This window comes from Macaca mulatta, chromosome 1 (assembly GCF_049350105.2).
Source record: "Macaca mulatta isolate MMU2019108-1 chromosome 1, T2T-MMU8v2.0, whole genome shotgun sequence".
NCBI classification, from domain to species: Eukaryota; Metazoa; Chordata; class Mammalia; order Primates; family Cercopithecidae; genus Macaca; species Macaca mulatta.
In genome coordinates, this window is record NC_133406.1 from 163,409,426 (window position 1) to 163,422,463 (window position 13,038).

Sequence of the window (13,038 nt, forward strand, 5' to 3'; positions counted from 1 at the left end):
AGAACAAGAAATTAATGTAAATGAGTTTAGAGAGATGATTTGAAGTTAATAATAAAGAATAATCAATTGAATTCACTTTTGTAATGTTGCTGACTGGATTTTTCTGAAAATTCTGTTACAAAATACCTAGATGCTCTATAAATTATATTTTAAAAAATATCTTTTTAAATACTTAGCTGAGCTGCCAAGAAAGTAAGTGTGTAGAGAAAAACAACATTTGATGAATAGTATTGCTGGCTTCTTCCAGATTGAAGCAGAGCTGGTGGCACCTCCTCATTCAGTGGTAAGGACTACATGGGTTCCACTTCCTACAGTGTTTCTAGATAGTAACAGCTGGTATTCTAAACATGCAGCTTCCCTGAACAGTTGGCAGCAAGCTCAGACTCTGTCTCCTTTTGCAAGGACGGTATAGATTTACTTTAAAAGAGGGAGTATCAATGGGAGCTCTTTCTTGCTTTAGGGCTCTCATGTGATTTAGGGTTGTAATTTCCTTCTTGGTCCAACCCATGTGTTTCCAGCTGCACCTTCATCTAAAGACGCCTTTACAGGGGACCGTGTGCCTTATTCTGTTGGCCTTTTTATCTAGGAGCAGAAAGTATTTGCAGGAGCCTATTGCTGAACAGTGGCTTGCAACAGACGAAGGTCCACTTTGCTCAACAGTAGGGAAATCTCTTGGGAAAAAACACATAGACACTAAAACCCAAGTGCTGAATGAATGTGGAAGGCAGGACTGCCTAAGTGATGTGTACTAATATAGAAACCTAGAGTTTTGATTAGAATAGCTTTGTGTGATGGTTAGGACAAAACACTGTGGATCCATTTGTTGACAGTTGAGCTTAAGACCTCTGCATAAAACCGTTAACTTCTCATTACCCTCAGAGAGTGGGCTGGAATAAAATCTAACAGCCTGAGAGGAAGAAAATGAGGACATTTCTCTTGCCTTGGCTAGAGATGTGGGGGTAAAAGAGGTTTACCTGGGAATATGTAATCAGTCGTACTCTAATGTGATTTAACATGGTTAACCTTCTTGGCCCAAGAAATTTAAAGTGGAGCAATTCAGTTGAAGTGATACCAGATTGATAGCAACCCAAAGCAAGACAGAAGCAAACTCAAATTCGATTTGGGAATCATTCTCAATTGAGGTTCCTCAGGATCCTCACAGATTAAGGTGTTCATGTACTTAAATGGCAGACAATTTGAGAAAGCAAACTAATCCCATAAGAGTATTAGTTTTTTATTGCTGTATAAGAAGCTACCACAAACTCAGCAGTGCAAGACAACACCCATGTATTATCTCACAGTATCTGTAGGCTGCAAGTGTGGGTACAGGTTAGCTGGGTCCTTTGCCTGAAGTCTCACAGGCTGAAAAAGACCACCTGATATCATGGTCTCATCTTAGGCTTAGCGTCCTCTTCCAAGCTCACTCATTGTTGACAAAATTCAGTTCCTTGCATATGCAGGGCTGAAATCCTAATTTTCTTATGAGTATTAACCAAACAGTATCTGTAGCTCCTATAAGTTGTCTTAGGTCCTTGCCTCATGGCCCCTCCAAAGGCAGTTCACAGTATGGCCGTTTGTGTCTTCAAAGCCTGCAGTAGTCTCTCCTATTTTGAATCTGTCTAACTTTAGGAAAGGCATGGTCTCTGTTAATGGTTTGCCTGGTTAGGTCAAGCCCACTCAGGACAGACTTCTTCTGATTAACTAAATGTGAACTGATTTCAGACCTTAATTATATTTGCAAAATTCCCTCACTTTTGTCATATAACATAACCTTATCATAGGAGTGAAGTTTATCATATTCATAGTCCTGCTTGTGCTCCAGGAAAGTGGACAATACAGGGCATATGAGCACCAAGGGATCAGAATCTTGAGGGTCATCTTAGAATTTTGCTTAACACAATACAGAATAATCAGGAGAATTAGACCTGCAAGAACATTAGATATATGAATTATCAATTACAAAATACAAAATAACCATTTAAATTATTTTTTTTAAATAAAAGAGGTTGGGCGTGGTGGCTCACTCCTGTAATCCCAGTGCTTTGGGAGGCCGAGGTGGACAAATCACTTGAGGTCAGTAGTTCCCAACCAGCCTGGCCAACATGGTGAAACCCCGTCTCTACCAAAAATACAAAAAGTAGCCGGGTGTGGTGGTGTGCGCCTGTAATCCCAGCTACTCGGGAGGCTGAGGCAGGAGGATTGCTGGAATCCAGGAGGCAGAGGTGGCAGTGAGCCAAGATCGTGCCATTGCACTCCAGCCTGGGTGACAAGAGTGAGACTCCGTCTCAAAAAAAATAAAATAAAATACAAATAAAAAGGAAAATAAAAATAAAAGAAGGAAATGAAGGATTACATAAGGGTTACAACATGATAAAGAATGATGAGGCATATTTGAAAAAGGCCAGATAGACTTTCCTGTTTGTAAACCACAGTTATTCAAATTAAAAATGTAGTAAACAGATTAAATAGTAGACATATTATTGAGGTATTGACGTATCAAAAATCATTCCAAAACTTAATGTCTTTAAATAACAACCACATATTTAGCTTTTGATTCTGAGGGTTGACAATTTAGGATGGGCTCAACCTGCATGGTTCTTCTAGTTTATATTGTGCTTTCTCAGAATTTGTCATCTTTGGGTTGAGTGAGTGACTTCTAATTTTTGGCTATACTGTCTCACATATCTGGGGCTTTTGATGTTGATTCAGCTCCCATGTGGTCCTTTATCCTCCAGGAGGTTATCCATGGGTCCCAAAAGTGTGCAAGACCTTTTGTGGCCAAGATTTTAAACTGGAGCCCTGTTATTCTTGCTGCATCCTATTGTGCAGAAGGAATCACAAATCCAAGTAAAATTCAAGGGCTGGTAAAACAGACTATATCTTTTCTTGGAAGGAGCTACAAAGTCGTATCTCAAAACGGTATGAAGAGATACAGGAAGGAGTAAAAGATTTTAATGATTTTTGTAAGATAACTCATACTTGAAAGGAGAAATAGTAAAATAAGAGATCTAAAGAAATAACTCAGTATGAAATATAGACAGAGATGAAAAGTGTTAAGACAGGCTATGAGACATGAAGATAATATTGGAAACTGTTGGCTATGTCTAATTAGAGTTCCAGGGAGAAGAAAATACAGAATGAGCGAAAGGCAGTATAAGAGATAATGGCTTATACTTTTGCATTTTGAAGGTGGTTCAACAAATCCAAAGAACAATACACAGAGTTCATACTTTATGTGAACATTTTAGAATCCCCTAAGTACGTAAGAGATTTAAAAATCAGTCAAAGAGAAAAATGGTATCTACAATGGGTAACAACTAAGTTGACAGCAAACATCTTAATAGCAACAGTGGAAACCGAAAGATACTAGAGAGTAAGACCAATAAACTACTGAGAGAAAATTACTGTTGGCTTAGAATTTAAGCTAGCTTAACTACCATTAAAGACTGAACGAAAAATAAGGACATTTTCGAACATGCAAAAGCTGAGAGTATTTGACATCAATACACCTTAATACCTAAAGGGATGCGCTTTTTGAAAAAGGAAAATGAAACAGAAGAGAGGTCTGAGTGTAAATAGGCATGCTGTAATAAATTGGTGAAGTGTGAGTAAATATAAGCAAAAACTGAATATATTGTATAATTATGATGATAATGACAATGATAATAATTATTTGGGGGAGTAAGATAAAACAAAGTATTAATGTATTTAATAACAACATTATGTAGGAGAAGAGGAAGTGATTGGTTGAAGTATTCTGGAGTTTCAGATTTTTTTTTTCCTTTGGGAAAAAGGTTTAATTTTTGGGAAAAGGGTTGTAAATTTTAATAGCTTTAGACAGTGAGGAAAGTAGGCAGTTTACATTTTTAGAGTGACTAATAAATGAATAGAAATAGAGGAGATAAGATCAGAAACATTGCAGGAGAAAAAAATGAAATTAAAAAATCAATGAGAAGGCAGTAAAGGAGTGAAGAGAAATAGTGATAATTTTTTAATCACAATAAATTTAAGTAAGTGAATAGTAATAGTTTATAACAGAATACTGTATTAGGATAAAAAGAGGCATAACTACAGACGGAAAATATAATGATATTAAATAGTTGAAACTGAAAGGATTACTAGGCAACAGCTCACCAAAAGAAAGCTTATAGTGTGTAATATATACATAGTACATATACATATATGTGTATGCACATAGTACATAGAGTATACAGCATATAACATTATTAATCATAAGCAAGGTAACTAAGTAAAAGTTTATCTCATCAGGAAGAGAAAAGCATGTTAAACTCTTAATTACTTAGTAATATAACCACAAAAGGTTTAAAGCAAAAATTTACATATTTAAAAAACAGGTTGATAAGTTTATCATTGTAATGGAATATTTTAGTATTACAGTACCAAAACCAATAAAAGATCCATCCAAAAGTTTTAAAATTGAAAATGTAAGCAACATAATCAATAAACTTGAGCCAAGAAATTGAACAATTAGGGAATAAATATTCTCTTTAAGACCAACTGTAACATTTACAAATGTTAACCAATACTAGGCCAAAAGAGTAAGTCTTAATAACGTAAAGTGTTGGAATCTTAAGGAGCATTTTTTTTTTTTGATCACAGTGTAATAGTTACAATCAGTAGTAAAAAAGAATTGTTTAAAACACGTATGTTTGGGAATTTAAAAACACTCTTTGAATAATTCTTAGAATAATATTTAAAAACCTATGAAAATTTAAAAAAATACTTGGTACTAAGTGATAATGAAAATATCAAAAGTAGTAGTGTACAATTTCTACTTCTGAATAGGATGAAATACTTTGCAGTAGGCTTATGGACTCACCAAGAACAATTAGGAAAGACAGATTAAATTGCATTTTTAAAAATATCAGTTGCAGAAGCAATGAGGACTGAGAATCTAAAAATCCAGATTTGGGGAAAATTCTCAGAGATGAGCTGAGAATCTGTAGCCAATTTTTCTCTGTGATCATTTGCCAATTCTGGGAGTAGACCAAAGGTTGAGAATCTGGGCTTGGCAGTGGGCCACTGCTAGAGTATAGAGAAATTTCACCAGCAACATTTTTGGTGACTGTGTTAAGCTAGAGTGACAAAATTGTCATTCACTCAAAAAATAACTTTCCTTTTCAAGATATTTGTCTCAATTATGTTACCAATTTTCCTTTCAAAATACTTGCCAAATTCTAAAACTAAAGGGAAGCTAAATTACTAAGCAAAAAACATCTGATAACTAGAGCTATGAATTTACTAGTCTTGTATTACTGAAGAGATAAACATCTTCAGGATGAGAGCCCCTTAAGAACATACCAGGTAAGAGTTGACAGCTGTGGAGATTGTGGTGAACTAATGCTGACAGTTTCTAGCCACTTTTTTCTCTTGGGTACACTTGCTTTTTCCCAGTGTAGCAAAAGCAGAAGTCAGCAGACTATGGCCCATGGGCCAAATCTTGTTATTGACTATTTTTTAAAATAAAGTTTTATTGGAAAACAGCCTTATTCATTGATTTACATATCATCATGGTTGCTTTCATACTATGATTGAGGTGATTAGTTGCATAGAAAAGTCACATACCTCTGCGCTACAGGTGAGAATTTGGGCTTGGCCTCTGTTAAAGGGTTACTAATGGGGACAGAGTGATGAGTATAGTTTTTGGCAGTTCAGTGAGGCTGGCATACCAAATCCTTAAGCTGTGCAGGACAATAGTCCAAAAATCTAAGTCAGAAACCTTTGAACGGTATAGTAGAAATCTCTATAGTCTTACTCTCTCTGTGTTGAAACAAAACCTGCCAGGCTCTCAACTGAAAACCTTGAAGGGCCTCACCATTAGAATAGGGCCACATTAAGGTGTAATGAATTAGTCTTATCAAAATTTCCAGGTGGTCTAAATTCAGCTCAGTCCCTGAATGAGTAAAAGTGATCAGAGTATCACTCTTAACTGCCCAGCAGAAGAACACACGGACCTTCTCAAGTGGAAAATAACACTGTATATAACCTTTCTTAAGTATGCAGTTTCCTACACCCATCAATTAAAAATTTCTAGTACACCGTAATCATATACCAAGAGAAAAACAAAAAAACAGAATATAGAAGCAAACTCAGAAGTGATCCAGAACTTGGAGGTAGTAGACAAAAACTTTGAAATAACTATGTTTAAGATGTTCAAGAAAATAGGAAAAATATTCTTGGCAAATAGATGAAGAGGTGGGGAGTTTCACCAGAGAATATGAGTATAACTAAAATAATGAACATTCTAGTATTGAAAAATATAGCATCTGGAATTAAGAACTCAATCGATGACTTAACTGCAAATTGGATACAGAAGATGATAGAATTAGTGAACTTGAAGACAGTACAATAGAAAATATTGAAACTGAAGTACAGAAAGAAACAAACAGAAAAGAGTACGAGACATGTTAGATACAGAAAAATGGTCCAACATATATGTAAATAATGTCCCAAACTAGATGACAGATTGAAAATAAGGAAGAAGAGACAATATTTAAAGTGATAATAAACATTTTCCTAAACTAATGAAATACATCGGATCACATATTCAGTTAATTCATTGTAAGCAAAATGAATGCAAAGAAAACCACAGTTTGGCACATCGTAGTCAAAATGCTGAAAAAACATAGAGAACAAATTTAAAAGCCTGACAGAGAAGGAAAGGCTGACATTATCTTTAATACTGACATATTATTATAATGAGAGCCATAAAACAATAGAAAGACACGTTTAAAGTGGTGAAAGGAAGAAAACTTTTAACCCAACATTCTCTACTCAGCAAAAATATCTTACATAAATGAAGATGAAATCAAGATGTTTTTCAGATAGAGAATTTGTTGCCAGTGCACTTGAAATAAAATAAAACTAAATGAAATTCTTCAGCCAGAAATGATTACAAAGAGAAACAGCAAAATTCAGTAAAGAATGAAGAGAGCCAGAATCAGTGAATATATCAATTAAAATAATTGACTTAATTAGACAAAAACCCCCACAATCTTGTTGAGTTTAAAGTATTCATAGAATTAAAATATATGACAATAATAAGACCAAAGGCAGGAGGATAAATGGAATCAAAGTGTTGTAAGGTACTACTATTATTGAAGAAATGATAATGTTGAACAGTTTGATTAGACTACCAAGTCCAAGTTGGATGTCCTAATGTAATTGCTACGATAATGGTAGAAATACGCCTATCAAGTTCATAGCAGAAAAAAAGATGTAATAAAATATTTGGCTGTTTCAAAAGAAGAAAAAGGAAATTCAAACAGATGGGAAATAGAAAATAGTAGTTGTAAAGCCAGCTATATCAATTATTACATTAATTATAATTGGACCAAGTACCCTATTTCAAAGAAAAAAGTAGTCATACTGAATTAAAAACATAACCTAAAAATGTGCTATTTACATGAGACATTTTCAATATAAGGATATAAAAATCACTTTGGATGTGGCTAACGTAATATTTAGATTTAGAAAAAAAGTAAGTAAAAGAAATAAATTAAGCCTTCAACTGAAAGATACTGCTCCTTTTTTAACTGTAAAAAACATGTTCCCTTTCCCAACAAACTGCAAACAAGACAGCAGGCTTAGATGGTTTTTACATTTGACATTTATTAACCACTTGAGGTGCTGACATAATATGAACAGAATAAAAAAGCTTCCTACCTCGTTCAGTGGAACGAATATAATTCTGAAACCAAAACTAGACAAAGAGAGAATGAAAAAAATAGAGAGCCAGCCTCACTTGTTATCACAGATGTACAAATCTTAAATAAAATTCAAATTCAGTAGTGTATAAATAAAAACATTTCATGACCAAATAGAAATTATCTTAAAATGAGAGGAATGATTCAGAATTAGAAAATATATTAGTGTATTTCATCGTATCAATACATTAAATGAGAAATAGTTTGTAATTATTTCAGTAGATACAGAAAAAACATTTGAATAAAATCATTAATCATAAATGATAATGTTTTTTAAAAAGGCAATGTAACTTAGACACTCCAGATGAACGGGAGATAATAAAGGGAATGTGTCTAAACTAGCAGCAGACTTTATATAGTGTGAAATTATAGAAGCATTTCGATGAAAATCAGGGATGAGATAAGAATACATGCTATAATCCCATCTATTTGTTACTGCACAAAAAGTCTCAACTAATGGAGTAAGGAAAAGAAATAGGAGGTGTGAGGATCAGGAACTCTTCCTTCCTTTTTTTCACAGATGCTGTATAATAGAAAAATCTAAGTGAATCTACCAATATTAAATTTAATGAGAGAGTTTAGTAAGATTGCCAGATAAAAGATCATTACATGGAAATCAATAGTATATATGCCTATATTATTTATATATAATAGATATATGCATGTATCTATAGATATATTAATACAAAATAAGCAACAAAAGCTATAAGCCACCCAATTATACATCTTAAAAGATGTACATCTTCTTTATGGAGACAAAATAAAATTAATTATAGATCATAAAGGAACACCTATAAATGGAGAGGTGAAACATGTTTAGGGATGAGAATAAATTATCATATAATTTTATCTAAATTATCTGTAAATAAATGCAATTCAATTTCTCTTAAACTTCCAGTATTTAATAAATGCCAGCACTATTCTAAGCACTTTGAATTTATTAACTTGTTTAATCCTCAAAACAGCTGTGTAGTATGTAGTCATTTTATATATGACTACAGATGTGGAGAGGTTTGTATCTGGTTACACAACTCATAAGTGGAAGTGCTAGCTGTCTGACTCCAGGTATGCTCTCTTAACTATTACTACATTCTGCCTTTGTAGGATTCTTCATGGAACTTAATAAGCTGGCTATCAAATTCATGTGGACTAGTAAAGGAACAAAAAGCCAAAGTCATTTGGATGACTACGGAGTATGAACAGTAGTAGTGGGAGAGGCATTTAGTCTATCTGACACCAGGATTTTCTGTTTTAAAGTTGTGGTGATTCAGATAATGTGATATTGGTTCAGATTAGGTAAATAAATATACAACATATTATAAAGCCCCCAAAGAGACCCATGCATAACAATATATGTATGATAGATATGGTTTTACTTGGAGGAGAGGATAGGTAAGTCAGAAAATTCTATGTTGAAGCAATTGGTTTGCCATGGAGAAACAAACAAAATTAGATTTCCCCTTTACACTGTACAAAATACAAATGGATTAAAGATAAAAATGCAAAAAGGAAACATCAGAATTATTGCAGAATAACTTTTTTTTTTTTTTTGCTTAGGAGTAGGGAAAGGTGTCACACTACTCAAATTACGGCTAATAAAAAAAGATTGTCAAAGACTAATGGAATAGAAATATATAGCAAAAAAAAAAAGAGACAATGCAAACAAAGTTAAAAGAGAAGAAAAAGTGTGGTGACATTATTTGTAACATCTATTTCAAAGAATTTCTGTCTAGATTATCAAAATAACTCTAAATATTAATTTTTTAAAAGACAAACCAAATAGAAGAAAAAAGAAATACAGTTTAAGAAGAGAAAAAGACTCATGTTAGTGATCACCTAAAGGTGATTTTAGAAGGGAAGTGGACATTAAAACAATGAGATACTATGTCTTACAGAAATTTAGGTGGTGATGTTGAAAGGAAATGGGAACTTACACATTTCTGGTGGCAGTATACGTTGATGCGGCCATTTTGGATAGCGATTTACTTGTTTCTAGCAAAATTTAAAATGTACATAACTTATGACCCAGCAAGTCCACTTCTTAATAATTATTCTAATTTATGGGTTGCGCAACTTTTTCTGTAAAGGGCCAGATAGTAAATATTTAAAGCATTTGTAGGTTATAGGTCACATGGTCTCAGTTGTAAATATGCAACTCTGCTGTTATAGTACAACACTGAAATTCAAATTTTGTGTAATTTTCACTAGTCACGAAATGTTATTCTTCTTTAGACTTATTTTTCCTAACCATTCAAAAACATAAAAGCCATTCTTAGCTCACAGGACATACAGAAACAGGTGACAGGTCACATTTGACCTCACATTTGAATGAAAAAAGCTAGTTGCTGAATTTTACTGTACAATTTATTAATGAAATGATTTGTAGATATTCTATGTATTTTTCATGCGTACTTAAATATGTATGGTAAAAGCAAAATAAAATGACTAGAACAATGTACATTAACTCCTGATAGATTTAGTAGAGTTCAGAGTAAGTACTCAATAATTTTGACAAGTTTTTTCTCTGATATCCCCCAGAACTCTACACTAGTATTTTAGAATTGCCTTTGACTCTACACAGATAGTTCCTTGTGCATTCAAGTTAGCTGGTTGTGTGAACTTCTGGAAAGCCTGCCTATAATTTTTACCAAACAGGAAGTTACTTTTAAAGTCTCTCAAATGAGAACAAGAGTTTGCTTTTCTGGGATTTTATTATATTAGCTTTACTGAGTTGCTTGACAGGTCTTCTTATTTAACTAGTGTGTGCATTTTTATACTACATTGGAAACTGACAGTAAATAAGATGCATTTCAACAGTTGGGCCATAAATTAGTGTAACCTTAGTTCTCTTTGGACTTAACTTGCTGTTCTCTGCCTCATATTAAGTCTTTTTTCCCTGGCTTACCGTCTTTCTTGTGCTTCTTTAAAGTAGCTTTTAACTGAAGTTCTATTTTCATATCTTCTCTCACAAGTTTTTAGTTTGATAATTAGAAAAATAGTGATGCAGGGAGTTTGGAGGGGACCTCATTTCGAGGGAAATAATGTATTAGATTGTTTTATCATTGCTGTATAGCCTGTTTTCACAAAAATAAGCTTTAGTGACTCTTGGGACCTGTCTGAATTTGTAGTAGCATTTTGTGTTTGTCTGCATTGACCAATAAACTTCAGTTTTCTTCGCTTGGAGTATCTTTAAATTTTCGGGTTTGTCAATTATATCTTGTACAATATGCGTTATCTATTATATGACTATTTGAACATTTAAAAATGCAGTTTAGGAGTGTGAATTTTTCAATCCTTTTTTCCAAAGATTCTAGGAAGAAATTAATTTCATTTCTCTATTATTTCCTTTTAATTTCAAGTGCTTCTTTGAGCCATATTTTCAAAACAGGTTATACTAACTATTTGTCTACCTTCCTGTTTTTGGTATGTGTAGAGAATTTCTTCCTAATGATTTTGGATTACTCTAGATGAGATGTCTTTAATTATTATTGATACTCTTAATTTTTAGTTTGTATCTAGCATAGCACAGTGTCTCTGCTTTCTTGTTCAGTTTGTTGGCTTTATTTCCAGTGTTTGGAAAGATGCTTTCGCCTTCAACCTGAAATAAACTATGTAATTTTATGTTTATTTATTTATTTGTGATAGGGTCTCACTATATAACCCGGGCTGGTCTCTAATTCCTAGGCTCAAGTGATCCTTCCTCCTCAATCTCCCACGTACCTGGGACTATAGGAACATGCCATCATACCTGGCTGTATGTTATTTTATACCTTAATTGTCTGATCTCAGTGTGACACTCTAGAATATAAACTTTACTCTTTCTGAGTTAGAGATAACCTTCTGTATGGACACAGTAAATAATTTTACAGTGTTATTTTAGGGTGCTTGAATAGCACAGAAGAGAAAAATTTTTGGGGCACTGGATATGAAAGAGAAAAAGGATATAGAAAACACTAGAAAGCACAGGGGATTGTAAAGACTAACTTCATAGGCTTCATAATTTGCCAGGAGAATTTTATTTATGCAGAGGATTTGGACAGTATTTTAATTGCCTTTTCATTTGAGATGGTAGTATGACTCTATTGAAGTCAAAATCCTTTTATAAAGTAAGTAAATACCTTGTGTTATCTTCTACAAAAACTCTATTTTAAAAAATAGTAAAGCAAAATAAGGAATATACAGCTTTTTCCATGTAGGAATTACTCCCTTATTAAGTTATTTAAATAGATTTTCTTAGTAAAGGATCTTGGAAAGAGATCATGGAAAAAACATTCTTTTAGGGGGGCTTCTGAAATGACTTAAAATGTTAAGTAAAAGGAACACTTGGATGACTTTAAGAAAAGAGAACTTTACCATTTCACAGGAGAAAAGTTCCAGGTTACTTTAGGATGGCTGCCACATGTAAATTGAAATTAATATTTGTAGTTTTCTCTATCTGAATTATATATGGTTTATCAGAGACCTGACTAATAATGATTTACAAGATGGGGCTTAGAATGTATGAATGACCTTAGGTGACAATCTTGGGAAAGCATGAATTCTGGGATAATGGAAGACTACTTGCAAAGGACAGTGTGGGACAGCGGTGTCCCTTGGAGTCATGGTGGTGAAAGGAAAGAAAGCAGCTGAAGATAAGGGCACTACGGGAACAAGACAATTTTTTTTAAGACAAATCCTGCCCCTCCCACCACAAAAAGCACCACTTATTAAAGCAACTACACTTCAGTGAAGCCACAGAAGAGGGTGCTCTTGAACTGAGAAACCTAGTAAGTCAGCTTACCTCCCTTCACCCTCCATGGCAGGATAACTTGTTACTGCTGATTCTGAAAAAGCCAATACAAATAATCCTCAACAGAAAAAGAAGCCAGCACCTTTACAAAGTTACAATAAGTATAAAACAAAATTAAAATCAGACCTTCTTAGTAAATTTTAGACACACACACACAGAATGAAAGCACAAATAAAAAGGAAGGAAAGAAATCAAAGAAAAATTACAAAACAGGAAAACTGAAATGAAACATCTGAACATGAATAACCTGTATTAAACAAGCAATTGCATTATGAAAGGATACCATGAATCAGGCATTCAAAAATTCACAATTGAAATGGACAAACAGAAAGATATGTGAAACAGCAGTTGACTGAACTCAGGAAAGTAAATGGTGAAAAAAGAAAAAAATCATCTCAGAAATGAAAAGTAAATTACAAGGTAGACAAGGGAAGATAGATATTCCAGAAGTTCAATAAAAGACATAAAGAATAGAAAGAGCCAAGAAAATGAAACTGAAATAAGAGAAATGAAAATGATCAG

The 13,038-nt window shown here is 33.5% G+C and overlaps 1 protein-coding gene across 1 annotated transcript in view; it reads left to right on the forward strand.

Moving 5' to 3' along the window:
* The window catches only part of PIGK (phosphatidylinositol glycan anchor biosynthesis class K), a 114,259-nt gene that overhangs the window by 71,126 nt on the left and 30,095 nt on the right, over positions 1-13,038 (forward strand). The window lies entirely within an intron of this gene.